The sequence below is a fragment of the Panthera onca genome, chromosome D3, assembly GCF_046562875.1.
Source record: "Panthera onca isolate mPanOnc1 chromosome D3, mPanOnc1 haplotype 2, whole genome shotgun sequence".
NCBI classification, from domain to species: Eukaryota; Metazoa; Chordata; class Mammalia; order Carnivora; family Felidae; genus Panthera; species Panthera onca.
Genome location: NC_138350.1, coordinates 11,050,421 through 11,066,299, shown reverse-complemented (window position 1 = coordinate 11,066,299; position 15,879 = coordinate 11,050,421). Strand labels below are relative to the sequence as shown.

Here is a 15,879-nt window from a genome sequence, read left to right as displayed (position 1 = left end):
TTAAAAATTTAGTTGTAGCTATTGATATGCTCCCCCATGCAGATTTAGTGAGCACGTGTTTAGTTCATATATATTTCACCCAGAGTTACTGAGCACCTACTGTGTGTTAGTCACCATCCAGGATGGCGGGGACATGGCTGTGGAGGAGATTAATGGTGCCTGGTGGGTCGGCGTTTGCACTGTATTATGGGAGAACGAACAAAGACAAGAAATCAATACCGGCACATAATTCTTTTAAAAAAAGTCGTTCCGGATAATGATAAGGGCTAGGAAGAACATTTTTTCAGGAGTGTTGCACGATAAAAAGACTGAGGGGGAAGGGGTCACCTTAGATAGGGTGGCTTGGGAGGCCTGCACAGGTGGTAACAGTTCCGCTGAGACCCGCATGGTGAGAAGGAGCTGGCCAAAAGCAGGTGGAATGGTGTCTGAGGCAAAGGGAACAACAAGTACGGAGGCCTTGTGGCCTTGAAGATGGATGCACTGAATTATTGATGGCAGGGATGCCCCTGTCCCTGTCTAACAGAGCCTTTGCATTTATAGCGTGGTGCTTATAAAAACCTTCCAGTACCGTGGCCACTCACTCACTTGTTCAGCAAATATTTCTGGCTCTCTGCATCTCCTCGCCCTGATGCCCCAGTGGGGCACACGAAGGGCAGAAGTGCTGTATCGCTGCTGGGTAACAGCGTTAGATGCGCGATGTGATTAGATTAGCGCCCTCGCTCCAGGATGGAGACCAACAATTTTGAAGATGGGCGGCTCACCCATGATCCTAGGCACCCGAGCGGCCACCGTGAGGAAAGCCACCCGGCTGACCCGGGACTGATGCGACACATGAGTAAAAACCGCGAGCGAGAATAACCTCTAGTCGCTTTACATCCCTGAGACGGGAGGGTTGTTTGTTACTGCACGTGATCTAGCCTATCCTGACCGATTCACTCCCTTCTTTTAGTTTTTTTTTTTTTAGCTTTTTAAAAAATGTTTATTTATTTTTGAGAGAGAGAGACAGAGCGTGAACAAGGGAGGAGCAGAGAGAGAGAGGGAGACACAGAATCGGAAGCAGGCGCCAGGCTCCGAGCGGTCGGCACAGAGCCGACGCGGGTCTCGAACTCACAGACCGTGAGATCACGACCTGAGCTGGGGGCTTAACCCACGGAGCCACCCAGACGCCCCTGATTCACTCACTTCTGCTGAGCACCCCTCACACCTTTCCACCTCCGGGTTTCCACCTCAGGGGGCTGAGGTCACAGTGGAGAACAAACCATCAGGGTGACAAGAGCCGCTGGTTGAAGAGGCAAGTTCCCACGGCTCTTACAGACAGAGATGCTGGAAACCCAGAGGAGCTGCGTAGGCAGCGACAGCTCACATGAAATAGGAGATTCCCAGGAGAAGCAGCAGCCTGCCTGAGCCCCCACCAGCCAGGGCATCCCCTCACCAGGGGCCTGCACGCTCACATTCCCTCCCTCAACTTCACGAATCCCTTCAGTATTCCCTTAGTGGGCTTCTGCAATCACCCCGCGGCCAACAAGCCAGCGAGCCTGATCCCTGGGCTGAGCAAGGCACTTCTGGGGCATTAGCATTACTCATCTCTGGGATGGGAACAGATTACAAGCATCTGGTGATGGAAACAAAATGCCTGGACGGGCACCGAGTGGCTGCTTTCGTCCTCCTAAACCAGAGAAGTCCGCACGTCGAATGCTCCCGAGAGCCAGGCACCCAACCCAAACGAGCGAGGCGGGCCAGGCGGGGCCAGCGGCGAAGGGGAGGGTGCCCGGCTGGCGCTGCTTGGCTCCAGCGGGGCAGGGTAGCCGGACATTCCGATTCCGTGCACAGAAGCCAGATATCTAGATCGCATAAAATATCTGATTATAAAGTACTGTCAGCTAAACCACACCACGGTTTTCACTGGGGCTCTTTACCGAGTATTTTTAGACCTGCCCCTCCCCAGGAATAAGGTGGACGTGCATGTTCCTTCCCCTCTTGAGAATGAGCATGGCCACGTGACTTGCTTTGGCCAATGAAGTGTCAGCAGAGGTCACACACGTCGCCCCCGTGCGGACACTATAAAAGCTAGTGCGCCATCCACCCGAGCCCTTCCGGTTGCCTCCGTCACCGTGGAAGCACGTGAAGAGCTAGGGCACTGGCTGGGTCTTTCGCTTCCGATGAAAACAAACGAGCGGGGTAACCCGCCGGCAAAAACACCCTGTGCATATTGCACGAGCAAGAAATAAATGTTATTTACACTTCTAAAAACGTGGGGGATGTTTGTTACGGCGGCATAGCCTAACTTGTCATGACTGATACAAACACTCTACACGTGACACCGAACCAGTCTGTGGCCAGGTTCTGCGATGTGCAATCGAGATGAATCACTTTTCCCTTCCTTTTCTCTTTCCTTATTCCAAACATTTCCTTCCTTCATCATTTCTATTGGGCTCATTCAGCAACCGCCAGTGGACGCTTCCTAGAGGTGTAGCAAGGAGGGAGGCAGACCTGGTTTCTGCCCTGTGATGCTTACGATGTATGGGAGAGGCAGGCCCGATTACAGAGAACAAAGAAGCATGGGGTGAGTGCTGTGATGAGTACAGATGAACCCTTTTCAGACTTTTGTTGGTAAAGGTCGTCCAGGGCAAACTAGGGCGATGGTTCCCAAGGGCTGCGTTTTGAAACCCTGGTATAGAACAGCTGGTTGCAAATGTTTGGCAAGGATTTTGCAACCTCCAGTAAATTACCAAGAGTTTCCCATCTCCCTGCCTTCTTCCTTCCCTCCCTCCCTCCCTTTTTCCTTCCTCTCTTCCTTCCTTAAATTAATCAGACGCTAACCCCAGCGTCCCTCACTTACAACCCACTGCATTTTCCTGAGTGGGACGCATCGTGATCCAATGGCAGACACCCTGCCTAAAGCTAATGCCTACCTCATAACACCATTGTGCAATTTGACTATGTAACACAGCACGACATCTGAAAGACCGAGGGCAGTATGCAAATGCGTTAGCTGTTAGTAATGGAAGGTCTGGTATGTACATTATGAGGGTGTCACGCACGCGACCGTCGTTTTTCACGGCCGAAGATAGGGAAGCATGGCTGACATAAGAGTTAGCTTCCAGGGGGAAACCAACAAAGATGAGGAACCAGCCTAGGGGTTCTAGTGGGCATTGTCACATGCGATCCTCCCCCACAAGCCTACAACGTCCTCATTATTATGTGCATTTGACAGATGAGGAAACTGAGCGTTGGGCAGGCTAAGTCCATTGCCAGGCGGTGAGGGGCAGAGTTGGATCCGTCCGCATCCAGGTTTATCTGAGTACAAAACCACGTACTGAATCGTGACTTTTTACCTCCCCAGCTAACGTACTCTGAAGGCGTGCACTTGAGTCTTACCTGATCAGAAGTTGACCTCCCTGCAGTGTCCCCTTGCGGGAAAACAATGCTTCATGGCGAAGAACTCAACTTGGCCTCCTGGGGGTGTGTCTTCTCTCCCGACCACTAATCCCTAGGTTTGGAGGGGTCTTCTATCACAGGACCCAGACCCCAGAGTTGTCAGTGTGGAAAGATACAGTAGGCTTTGGGGGTCCACCAGCAGGCCCTTAGCCCAGAGGGTGCATGGAGGTGGGAAGAGGCTCCAAGCCCATCCTTTCTGCTAGCCTCAATCAGCTGCCTCTCTGTCTCGGGAGCCTCGCCCCATCTCCCCAGCAGACAAGAGGTCATGTGCAAACAGAGAATAATGCATTCTCTACCAGACTGCGGGACTGGGTTGTCTGCTCCTCCCCGGTGCAGCCCTGGGATGCAGCAGGTGCTTCTGAGCCACAACAGCCAGGCCTCTTTAGCCTGGGTCTCAGTTTTCCCATCTGCAAAATGGGAATAACACTGTTTCTTATCTAGAGTCGGTGAAAGAATTTACAAAGGCGATGATGTGAGTCCCGAGCACAAATTGAGCCCCCCTCGTGGACAACTGCTACAACCAGACCCTAGCAACCACACCATGGCGACAGCAACAAATAACTAGCATGACGGGGGATGCATCCTCTTCGGTGGATAGAGCGGCTCCCCTTCCTTGGTCCAACAGGTGGAGACTGTCCAGACCCCAAAGTACTCATACCCCAGAGCACCCGCCGAACCCCAACCCACCCTAACGTCGAAATTCTGAGCCACAGGGGTCACGTTTACCCGCAGATGCCAAAAAGATGCTTGGATGTCATTTTGCGTAAACGGCCTCCCTACAAGCAGGTTCGCTTGGGAATCGGGCCCCCTTGATTCCATTCCCTGCTTAGCCACATCCTAGCTGTTTGTGGTGGGTGCTTAATTAATGGCAACTTCGAGGGGAGAGAGAGGAGGGCCAGGGGAAGCAAAGGGGTGTTTAGGGTCACTTTGAATCAGAAGCGATGACCCCGTGTAGAATCCTGAGTTAAGCCTGTGGCTCTGGGTGCAGACAGCCTGGGTTCGAACACCCACAGCTGTGTGACTGCGGGCGAGATCCTTCACTTTTCTGAACCTCTGCTTTCTTGCCCGTAAGACAGGAATGATACCAACAGCAGCTGATTCCTAGGGTTGCCGCGACAAGTGTCAGACACAGAACAAAGGTAAAATACAGATGACACTTGGATGTCCGAGAGAGAGACAGAGATAGAGCACGAGCAGGGGAGGGGCAGAGAGAGAGAGGGAGGCACAGAATCGGAAGCAGGCTCCAGGCTCCGAGCCATCAGCACAGAACCCGACGTGCGGCCGGAACTCATGAACCCCGAGATCATGACCTGAGCCGAAGTCGGACGCTTAACCGGCTGAGCCACCCAGGCGCCCCATACAGCACCACGTAATTTCAAGCCTGGCCTGTGTTGGGTGAAATCTCACTTCCGGAGGCTTCCGCAGAAGGAGCGTCGCCCAGCCTGGCCTTCTGGAATCCACCTTTTGAAACCAACAGTTGACAACGTCCAACAAAGTTGCATTGTTTTCACCTCGGCGAGGAGCGCGTGTTCCTTCCGTGGGCGCTTGTCTTTGAAACTCGTAGCTACCGTCTGGTACAGCCTTTTCTGTCTCTAAGACTCCTGGACAGCCAAGCAAAGCTGTCCTGGAAACCTGATCTCCCAGACCCTCAATTCTAATCACGGTGTTCCTTAGACTTGGGCTCACCTATAAATCATTTTTAATGACAGTTTGAGAAGAAAGAAGTCGCAAAGCAAATCTTACATGACGTTCTCATCACCAACGGCATTTAATATCCTAAATCACATGCTTTATGGCGCTGCATCGCGGGCCCGTAGGCAGAATGAAGGAGAACTATTATTATTATTATTATTTTTTTGCCTTCTGTGCACCTTTTGTGTGCTTGGGGTCACTCGCTTTAGGGAATTCTTGGCTGTTATGTTTGGGGGGTTCGTTTGGGGGAAGTTAGGATGGTCAGAGGGTCCGCCAGGATTCTTGGGGGACTTTTACACAATGAGGTGGCCTATTGCAGTGGTTATCCAGAGCCAGTAATATGAGAAAGTTATGAGAATATAAGCCAGGCCTGATCTGGGGTTCCTCGCCGCTCACCTGAGGGGCCCCTTCCCTTCCAGGGAAGCCGATACAGTGAAAAATCAAACCAAAGCGACAGCAAATAAAAACAGGCCCTACCTCTCCTCTCCCCAAAGCCCAGCCAGACTTGAGAATAAATGGGAACTTCGATATTCCACTTCCCTTCCACCTGACAGATATTTTCCGAATACGATACGATTGAATCGAATTTTTAAAAATAATTTATTGTCACGTTAGCTCACATACAGCATACACGGTGTCGTCCCGGCTTCGGGAGTGGATCCTGGTGATTCATCGCTTACGTACCCACCAGTGTTTGAGCGCCTACTGCGTGCTCGGCGCTGGGCCAGCTGCTGGCAGAGGAGGGGCTCTTTAGGGCGATTGTGTCAGCCTTCAAAGTGCCACACACACGCGTGTGCAAAAGGAGGGACTGGGGCCACTGGAAGCAGCCAGAGCAGGGCCTGGCAGAGAGTATCTGCTCCGTGAATGGTTAGTGAACGAATGATCAGGTCAAAGAACCAACAGTAGAATGAAGTCATCGAAGAGACACCAATGCGCGGGACGAGCGTTTGCTTCCTTCTGGCCCCTCTTTTCATTGCCTGCCTCGCGTGTTAGCAAGAGGCTCTGGCGTCACGTGGCCTTAACTCACCGTGAGGCGTCATCTGTACTTGCAAGAGATGTTGACCATCGTCAAGAAGACATCCGGAGGACCCGGGTTCCTCTCCTGCCTTTGATTTCTTGGGAATGAGCCATGGGAGAGACCTCTTCTTGACTGGCACGTGTTCGCAATGGGCCAGGAGGAAAGATGGCTTAACTCCCGGTAACAGGATGTACTCTGCCCTCCTGTTCCAGTGTGGGGGCTCCTAAGAGAGGGGTTGAAATCGTAAAGGCAACATTAGCTGGGCTTCTCCCAAGTGGGACACTGAACTCAGGCCTCTGGGTGCATCAGCTCCCTTAGCTTTCCTTACACCCTGCAAGGACGATGCTTGGAGAGAGGGGCTGGGAACAGGAGGTCAGTGGATCGGGGCACAGGGCTTAGCACCGTAAATGCTCCATGAATGGCAGCTTCTTTGGTTTCTCCTCAGTTTACAAGTGAGGAAACTGAGGACGAGGGAAGGGAAGGGTGGAAGGAGCCTATGAATCAAGGCATCCAGATCACATGAGCTTCTTTCTTTTTTAAATTTTTTTTATGTTTATTTTTGAGAAAGAGGGAGAGATGGAGCGTGAGCAAGGGAGGGGCAGAGAGAGAGGCAGACACAGAATCCGAAGCAGGCTCCAGGCTCTGAGCTGTCAGCACGGAGCCCGACGCGGGACTGGACCCACAAACCGCGAGATCATGACCTGAGCCAAAGTCGGACGCTCAGGCGACTGAGCCACCCAGGCGCCCCTAGATCACATGAGGTTCTAATCTTGATAGGGAGTTCCTCCTGACACTGGACCTAGGTAACTTTGGGGACGTTACTTCACTAAGAACAAAAACCACAATAAATTGAATCCTGTGAAATTGCCAGTTTCCTACGTTAGCAATGTTTGAACACAGCGATGTCATAACCTCAATAAAAACAACTCAATAAAAACAACTTCCTCATAGAGTTTGTGCGAGGATTAAAAGATATGCAAAAACCGAGCACAGCACCTGGCAAATGGTAATCCCCCAATAAACACAGGGGAGTTAGCTTAGTTATCATGTCCATGGCTTTGGTGGATAAAGGAAGACGTGAGATGGACCCATATCGGCATTGGAAGCAAAGCTCCCACGCTGTTTTCCACTCCTGGACGTGCCTGTGTCACAGGGGCCCCATCCCCTCCTCCTGGGCTTGGTGATATGGGATCAGCAATTTCCTCCACCCCGCCATCCAGGTAAATTATTTACCAACTGCTCTTAACCCCCCTTTTCCACCTCAGGGCAGAGCTTTCTGAGCCCAAGCACCCTCCTTTGAACCAGAACTCTGGAATTGTTCTTGAGGGGTCCCGGTGCCCTTTCTTTCCTTTTTGTCCGGGGGAAGGAGGTGTGCGTTACAGGTTAGAGCAAAATGAGGGAGAGGGAGGCCATGTCCCTAAGTCTATCACAACTAGAATTTGGCTTCCCTGAAGCTGGTATCCCTTGGGAACATCTCTATCTCATCATCATTATAATTATGGTCATCATCACATTAACAACAAGATCTATTTTTCCATTAGCTACTACTGCTCCTTTGTCTATTTCTTCCTTTTCTTCCTCCTCCTTCCCGCCTTCTTCTTTTTATCCTCCTCCTCCTCCTCGGCCACCTCTTCCTCCTCCTCCTCCTCCTCCTCCTCCTCCTCCTCCTCCTCCCCATCCCTCACCACCATCATTAGACAATGCCACTTCACTGCAGACTTCCTGCCACATTGTTTCCATCTTTCTTCCCAGCTCTTCATTCTACTTGGGGTTTGGGGTTCTTCCTCTCTCCCACCTCCATCATGATTCAGCAACATTCAGAACTTCAGACCTTCCCTAATCCTGCTATCCCTTCACTCCTGTCATCCCAGCACCTAAATGCCATCCCCTACCTACCCTAAATCCCATGGCTCAGTGGCATCTCCTAGATCAGAACAAATTGTGGACTCACTGCAGCCCTTAGTTAGTGGGCTCAAACCTCAAAATCTAGGGCGAGGTAGGCGAGGTGATAGAGCAGATTGAACCATTATTAGGCCCTTCAACAGGTCTGGACTGGATAACATTAAAACAGGGCAGAACATAACTCCCCACTAACCTCAGCACTGTTCAACAAAACCAAACCAAGGATATTCCCGAATTTAGACAACTTTGGACGTGTCTGCCTTGCTCACGTCCTTAACTACCAGTTGCCCCAGTCAACAGGAATTGGATCTAAGAAGGTTCACATCTAACATGACCATAATTAATTGGGTAAAAATAAGTCCAATATGGACCAACGTGCTTTTGTAAGGAAAGTGGAGGATGATGACAATGATGATGGTGATGGCAGTGGTGATGGTGGCCATAGTGATGATGACAGTGATGGTGAATATGGTGGTGGTGGTGATGGTGGTGGTGGCGATTGTGGTGATGTTGGTGACGGTGGTGATGTGGTGATGGTGGTGATGGTGGTGATGATGGTAGTGGTGATGGTGGTGATGGTGGTGATAGTGGTGATGGTGATGGTGATGGTGATGGTGATGGTGGTGCTGATGTTGGTGATGGTGATGGTGGTGATGTTGGTGACGGTGGTGATGGTGGTGATGATGGTAGTGGTGATGTTGGTGATGGTGATGTTGGTGATGGTAGTGGTGGTGATGTTGGTGATGGTGGCGATGTTGGTGATGGTGATGGTGGTGCTGATGTTGGTGATGGTGATGGCGGTGCTGATGTTGGTGATGGTGATGGTGGTGGTGATGATGGTGATGGCGATGTTGGTGATGGTAGTGGTGGTGATGTTGGTGATGGTGGCGATGTTGGTGATGGTGATGGTGGTGCTGATGTTGGTGATGTTGGTGACGGTGGTGATGGTGGTGATGATGGTAGTGGTGATGTTGGTGATGGTGATGTTGGTGATGGTAGTGGTGGTGATGTTGGTGATGGTGGCGATGTTGGTGATGGTGATGGTGGTGCTGATGTTGGTGATGGTGATGGCGGTGCTGATGTTGGTGATGGTGATGGTGGTGGTGATGATGGTGATGGCGATGGTGGTAATGTTGGTGATGGTGGTGATGGTGACGGTGGTGATGGTGCTGCTGATGTTGGTGATGGTGATGGTGGTGGTGGTGGTGATGGCAATGGTGGTGATGTTGGTGATGGTGATGGTGGTGGTGGTGATGTTGGTGATGGTGATCATGGTACTGATGTTGGTGATGGTGATGGTGATGGTGGTAATGTTGGTGACAGTGGTGATGTTGGTGATAGTGATGGTGGTGCTGATGTTGGTTATGGTGGTGGTGGTGATGTTGGTGATGGTGATGATGGTGCTGATGTTGGTGATGGTGATGGTGGTGATGATGGTGATGGTGGTGGTGGTGGTGATGGTGATGGTGGTGATGGTGGTGATGGTGACGGTGGTGCTGATGTTGGTGATGGTGATGGTGGTGGTGATGATGGTGATGGCGATGGTGGTGATGTTGGTGATGGTGGTGGTGATGTTGGTGACGGTGATGGTGGTGATGTTGGTGATGGTGATGGTGGTGATGTTGGTGACGGTGGTGATGGTGGTGATGATGGTGGTGGTGATGTTGGTGATGTTGGTGATGGTGGTGATGGTGGTGATGGTGGTGATCGTGATGGTGGTGATGATGGTAGTGGTGATGTTGGTGATGGTGGTGATGGTGACGGTGGTGCTGATGTTGGTGCTGGCGACGGTGGTGATGATAATCATGATGATTATAATGGTGGTGGTGATGATGGTGGTGATGGTGGCAAAATGACAGCCAGGATGTATTGAGTGGTATTCTCTGTCAGCCACGTGGGTGGTTTCTATACCTTACTTCTCACACTCCTATGAGATAAGGAGGTAAGGAAGTGAGGAATATTATTCTTCTTGTATCGATGAGAAAAGCAAGGACATTTCCCAAGTGCACAGAGTTGATAACTGGTGGATCAGGGAAAGTCATTCAGCCCAGAAAGAATAACTGAAGCAACCGTGAGAAACAAAATTCTCTCCAGGGCCTTGGCTTTCTTCATCCTGTCTGCACCCCTGTTCTTGGGTTCTATGACACACCCCATCGCCATTTTTCTTAAGCTTCAGTTGATTTCTATTAATTTAAAACAGAAGAATGTTAACAAACACAGTCACAGAACTTACTATACAAAAGCAGTGATGCCTCCTAATGGAGTGTATGGTGATTTGTTTAAAAAGTGACTTTGAGCCAGGGCCAGGATTAAGGGGAGACCAAGGTGGCACGTAGGGCACACAATTTAGGGACACCCTCACACTCAGGGTCACATGAGTGGGGGGGGGGACTTGCACGGACCTGAGCGTGAGTGCCTCCTTAAATTGCGTGCCCTAGGCTCCCCACTTCCTTCACTCCAGACTCAGCCCTGCCTAAACAATTCCTTTCCTTTTCTGTCATGGTTTTCTTGGCTATAAAATGAGAAAATTGAATCCAGGATCACAAAGAACCATCTTGGGTGTGATATTCTGATTCTGGCAAACAAATGACACACTTGTTACCAGCTCCACGTCCCATGTCTGTGCCAGACATCACTAATCAATCATGGCTGCTTCTTGCTGAGTGCGGACACGGTCTCAGAATCCAACTCTGCGCAGAGCCACGATGGTGTACTGCCAGATGTTTAGAGTCAGCCAATGAAAGGAAACCTCTTAATGTCAGGGACAGGGTTTTACTCATCTCCCCCTCTCTCCCCAGTGTATATTTTCAAATTAAACCAAACTGGACCAAGAATGTGCACAGAGAACTACCTGCGCAGGCAATTACAGTTCATATGAATAAACACGCAGATATGGATGTGGACACACACACACACACAATCACATCCACGAAAGTGAGGCCAGATTAGCCCCCAAACAATGCGAAGATGATGTTCTTTGCAACCTCGTTAACTTCAAAATAATGATCTAAAATCGAAATAATAAGAGTCCAGAAATCCAGAACCTTCCGGGATTTGCCACTTTAATTACCTTAAACAGATCTCAACATCATTACAAAGGGGGGAAGGGAGTTTGGTGTCTATGATTTGCTGGTGCCCAAGCATGCCTTGAGATGTTTTCCGCACTCAGATAGCACTAGAAACAACCCCACATACGCACGGATGTGGACGCGTGCCCAAAGAGGCACACATAACCCTCACACATGCACAAATGTTCACTGTTAAGCACCTAGACTTGCACACACCACCCCTGTGTGTTGTTCACATTCGTGCACATGAGCACCTACACCCTAACCATGCGTGCACATGTGTGCACGTGGCAAAGCGCACAGACCCACAAACACACGCCCTCATGGACACGCACAGACACGCACCCTCGCAGGCGCCCACCTGGGTATGTCTGTGCACACCTACGCTCGTGCACCCACATTCACACCCACACAAGCATGCCCGTGTCCGTGCACATATATATCCATTTGCACACCCGTGCGCATCCGCACACACTGGCTGGTCCCGGAGCCCTGAATTTTCACGCATACCCTGCCACATGTCCGCACTCTCACAAACACAATCAGATGCCCGCGTTCTCACACGTACGCTCCTACGTGGCTGTGCTCGCACACACATAGACACACACACGCGCACACACACCCCCGCACACACACACAGGGTCTGCGGACCCTCCAGCATAAGACCCCGGGGAAGCCTGCGCCTCTGCAAGCCTGTGCAGTCAGGGAGCCTGGTAAGAATCACGGGATCGGCTCGACAGTGATAACAATTTCCAGAGCCCACAGAAGGGGAGCCTAATCCACAGTGAAAAGCTGACAGGGCCGGCGCCTCCGCGTGCTTCCTGCCAGCTCCCGCTAACTCAGCCCAGCCTGGGAAAGTGGCAGAAGCCGGGTGCCCTCAAGCCATATCACCTCCGGTCTGATGATGCCAACATTTTGACAAAGCTGGGCAACACAGCCGGCAGGTGTGAGGTCGGAATTAATTTTCTGTTGGAGGGTCAAGTGCATTAGTGAGCTTTTGGCTGGCTTGCATTGTTCTTCTTCTGCTCTTTTTTGCAAGAGGGAGAGAAAAACAAGGAGACCAGACATTCCTTCCTGGAGCTGTTTTCTTCCTTCTCTTCTCCTCCCTTCGGGGAGCTTGGCCCCTTTTTCTAAAGCCCAACAGACCCCCGTGGGCAGAGGGATGGGCTCAGAGACGGACTGCCCTGGAGAGCTCAATTCTCCCACTGCATTTGGAAAGTCTCAGGTTAGATCTGCCTTAAGGGATAGGGGATAAGTATAAAAGAATAAAACTTACACCTCAGCCTTTAGGGAGTTTCAATGGATACACATTTAGAACAACGAATGGGTTTCATTGCGGGCTCCGTCCCTGATCGATTAGTAGTGGCTGCCTGCTGCTGTGCGGTAGAACAACGGGCAATGGAAGCATCTTCCAGCTTATTGGTGGGGGGAGGGGGGGGAGTCAGGATCGATTAGCAATGTCTGCCGTGGATGTCCCACGGAGCAGTTGCAGCATAAACAGAGCTATTTAAAAAAGAGAGAAAGGAAGAAATACAATGCGACGGGTTACAAATAAACAGGAAGCTCAGTAAATAAGTGTGTTTAAAACCTGGAAGAAAAGAAAACAAGAGCAAAAAAAAAAAAAAAAAAAATGCCCCAAAGACTCAATAAGAAAATTGAAGGAAGAAGTGACATGTAAGCAAGAGTCGTAAGCTCAAATGCCTTTCAGAGCCAGGAAGGTGACATAATGATTAATGTGGCCCAGATGGGGCCTCCGCTGAGCTCTGGAGCATAGTTCTCATTTCAGCTGCAAACAAAAAAATGAACAAACAAAATAAAACAGAAACGGACTCACAGATCCTGTAAACAAAGTTGGTTTAACAGAGCGGGGAGGGGTTGGGGTTGGAGAAGTAGGTGAAGGGGGCTAAGAGGTACAAACTTCCAGTTACAAAACAAGTAAGTCACGGGCACGTAATGTACAGGACGGGCAGTCCTAGTCAATAGTGTTGTGATAACTGTTTGGTGACAGATGGCAGCTGGACTTCCTGAGGGGATCATTTCACAACGAATCGAAATATGGCGTCACTGACGTTACCCGTGAAACTAAAAGGATGTGGTGTGTCGACCCTACTTCAGTGAAAAGATAATACTGATGACATAAAAATAAAGAGGAAGTTGCTACCTGCCTCGGTTCCTACGCTATGGAAAATGCCAGGTGTCATCACGGCTACCGATTTTTTTGTTTTTTCAAGAGAAATCAGAAACGCGGGTGAGTTGTTTTTCATGTGAAATTTTCATGATTTTTATGGCTGCCCCAAATTCTTTATTTAAAAAGAAAATCATGCTGTAGCCCCCCCCCCCCCGCCGCCCCGTCCTCCTCCCAAGTAGGTTGGATCTGTCCCCGAGGTGGCCAGTCTGGGCCTTTGTTTTAGGACCAACTGGGAACGTAAGAGATGTCAGCCACGAGGATCTGGGTTTCTCTTGTGCACCAGGAGGCTCGTGGGAGTGACTCTCTCTTACTCTCGTGTGGTGCGGCGTGATGGAAAGGACTTGGGTCTTGACGTTCGAGGGTCTCAGTTCTACCACCTCACCTTGGGTCCAGCACCGACTCAGAGGGAGGGGACAGCTGAGGTCACACACTGAAGGGTGGCGATGAGCTTGCTTGCCGGGTGGCATGTGTAAAGACCGAAAAGGGGACCCTGAGGCAGAAAGAACACGTCGCAGAAAAAGTTCCGCGTCCAGTTGGTGGGCTCCTGGGCACGATCCAGCTGGAGCAGGATCCGCGATCAGGGGCTGCAGAACCAAAGGGTTCACGAGTCTGAGAAATCAAGTTTGGAAAATGGCGTGCACAGGCTTGGGACACATTTCTTATCTGTTACATCATCTGTGAAAGAGTTGCCAGAAGAGGAGTGTGCACCAAAACACCAACATAAAAACAACTCACTTTCCTGGGAAGGATCTCAAAGACCGGTGACCCAATTCCCAGATCATATTTTGAAAGGATGTTGTAAAATTCCCTTATAAAAGAAGAGGCCGGGAGACAGCCGTCGCTTCTCTCTTTTTAGTGCGATGGGGACAGAATGCCGTGGGCACAGAAGGCACAATTGAAAAGGAAAAGCAAGCCCTCCAAAGAAAAGGATACCTTTTTCATCTGGGAAAACGCAGGGGGATTTAAGTGAGATAAAGTTCCAGTCTCCCGGCTCAGGGACCCTCCGGCAATCGCTTTGCAAGCGTGACACTTGCTCACGTCCATCCTTTGCCTTCCCGTCATCTGTTCTTGTCTCCCAAACAGGAGGACACTGACAGGGCAGACGCACAGCTCGCTCCCAGTTAGGAACAGCCGGCTGTTCCCCAAACCCCGCACCTTCAGAGCGGGAAGCCACTGGGGACTGCCTGACTTGCTTTCTTCCAACTCGTGGCTTGCTCGGAAAGACGCCAGCCCTGGATTTCCGCGACGCTTCCGGGACCCGGGATCGACATTCTTGCAAACTTCTGGAAAACCAGAAAGACATCCCCTGCCCGCTTGTCGGCCATGATTTGATCTCCCTGCTTCGCCGCACTGACATTAGCAAACTGGATCCCTGTAGAGCTTATGCTGTATCGTGACTCATTTCGTTTCACTCACAGGCCGTGGAAAGAAAAGTGTTTTGTGAGCGTGTTCTACGTGCCAGACGCCCTCTAGGCACTGATGATAGAGGCAGGGAACGGGCAAAGGCCCCGGCCGTGTGGTGTGGACATTCTCCGAACCGGGTGGATTTCCCTCGTCTATCTGCCTGATGGCTTCTTCTTTCCAGAACCAAAGATGCGGCTCCAAGACCTCGGCCGCTTCCCCAACTCGTTCTCTGCCCCCACCCCTGCCCCAAAGGGACTCCATCCCGCTCTAGTTCTTGCTTTCTGGCCTCCTGCCTGCCTCGATCCCCCTGCCCGGCCACCGAGCAGCTGCTGTGCCTTTAGCACAACGCCTGAGACAGAGCGAGGGCTCAAAACTATCAGCCGTGATTAGCCTTCCACGGAACAAATGTTGGGGGGAGTCCTGTGACCGACATCACCGCTGGTGGGTGCTTCTGTAGGAGACCACATCTCCCAGCCCCTTTGCCCTTAGGAAAAGCCACGTGACCCGCTGAGACCGAGGAAATGTGGACAAAAGTGGCACGTGTGTCTGCGAGGCTGAACGGGGGGAAATCCTGTAGGCGATGCAACATCGCCTGTCCTGCCTGGCTGCGGGAATCAGCGACCCCCACGTGCTGACCCTCCTTCGGCTTGGATCCCTGAGTGACCGCATGAGGCAGGAAGGGTGCGTGAGAAATGAGTCCCTGTTCATGGGAGAGGCGGAGACGAAGGGGTAAGCGTGCTACCACAGCAGGACCTAGCACGTTTTGACTAAGGCAGATGCCTACGATGCCGAGGCTCTGGGGGAGGCCCTTGAACTTGCCATTGGGGGTGGGGGCTGGGGCTGCATGTACGCAGGCTTGAATGGATGAAGAGTGACCGTGGCCGCTTCCATGACAGACACCTGTCAGGCTCAGGACAGACTCTTCATTTCCTTCCCAGCAGCCCAGGATAGACGCCCGTAGGCACCTGGAGAGGTGGCCACCAGCCCCCTGGGTATCCTTGCCTCTCCACAAAGACCTTGTGCTACTTATAAATGCACACTAAGTGATGCATCATGTGACCCTGCCCATGTGATCATAGCTGATGGGTCCAGGGGCAGTCACCTGACTGAGCCGATGAGAGTCTCTATTGGAAATCGGTAGCTGGTAAGGTGAGAGGCCAGGCGTCATG

General features: G+C 51.3%; 1 long non-coding RNA gene across 1 annotated transcript in view; it reads right to left on the bottom strand.

Moving 5' to 3' along the window:
• Window positions 1-5,369: 5,369 nt before the first annotated feature.
• LOC132665400 (uncharacterized) overlaps window positions 5,370-15,879 on the bottom strand; it is a 308,217-nt gene continuing 297,707 nt past the window's right edge. The window contains exon 4 of the long non-coding RNA XR_013551467.1: window positions 5,370-6,371. This is a non-coding gene — a long non-coding RNA (uncharacterized LOC132665400). The remainder of the gene's footprint in view (window positions 6,372-15,879) is intronic.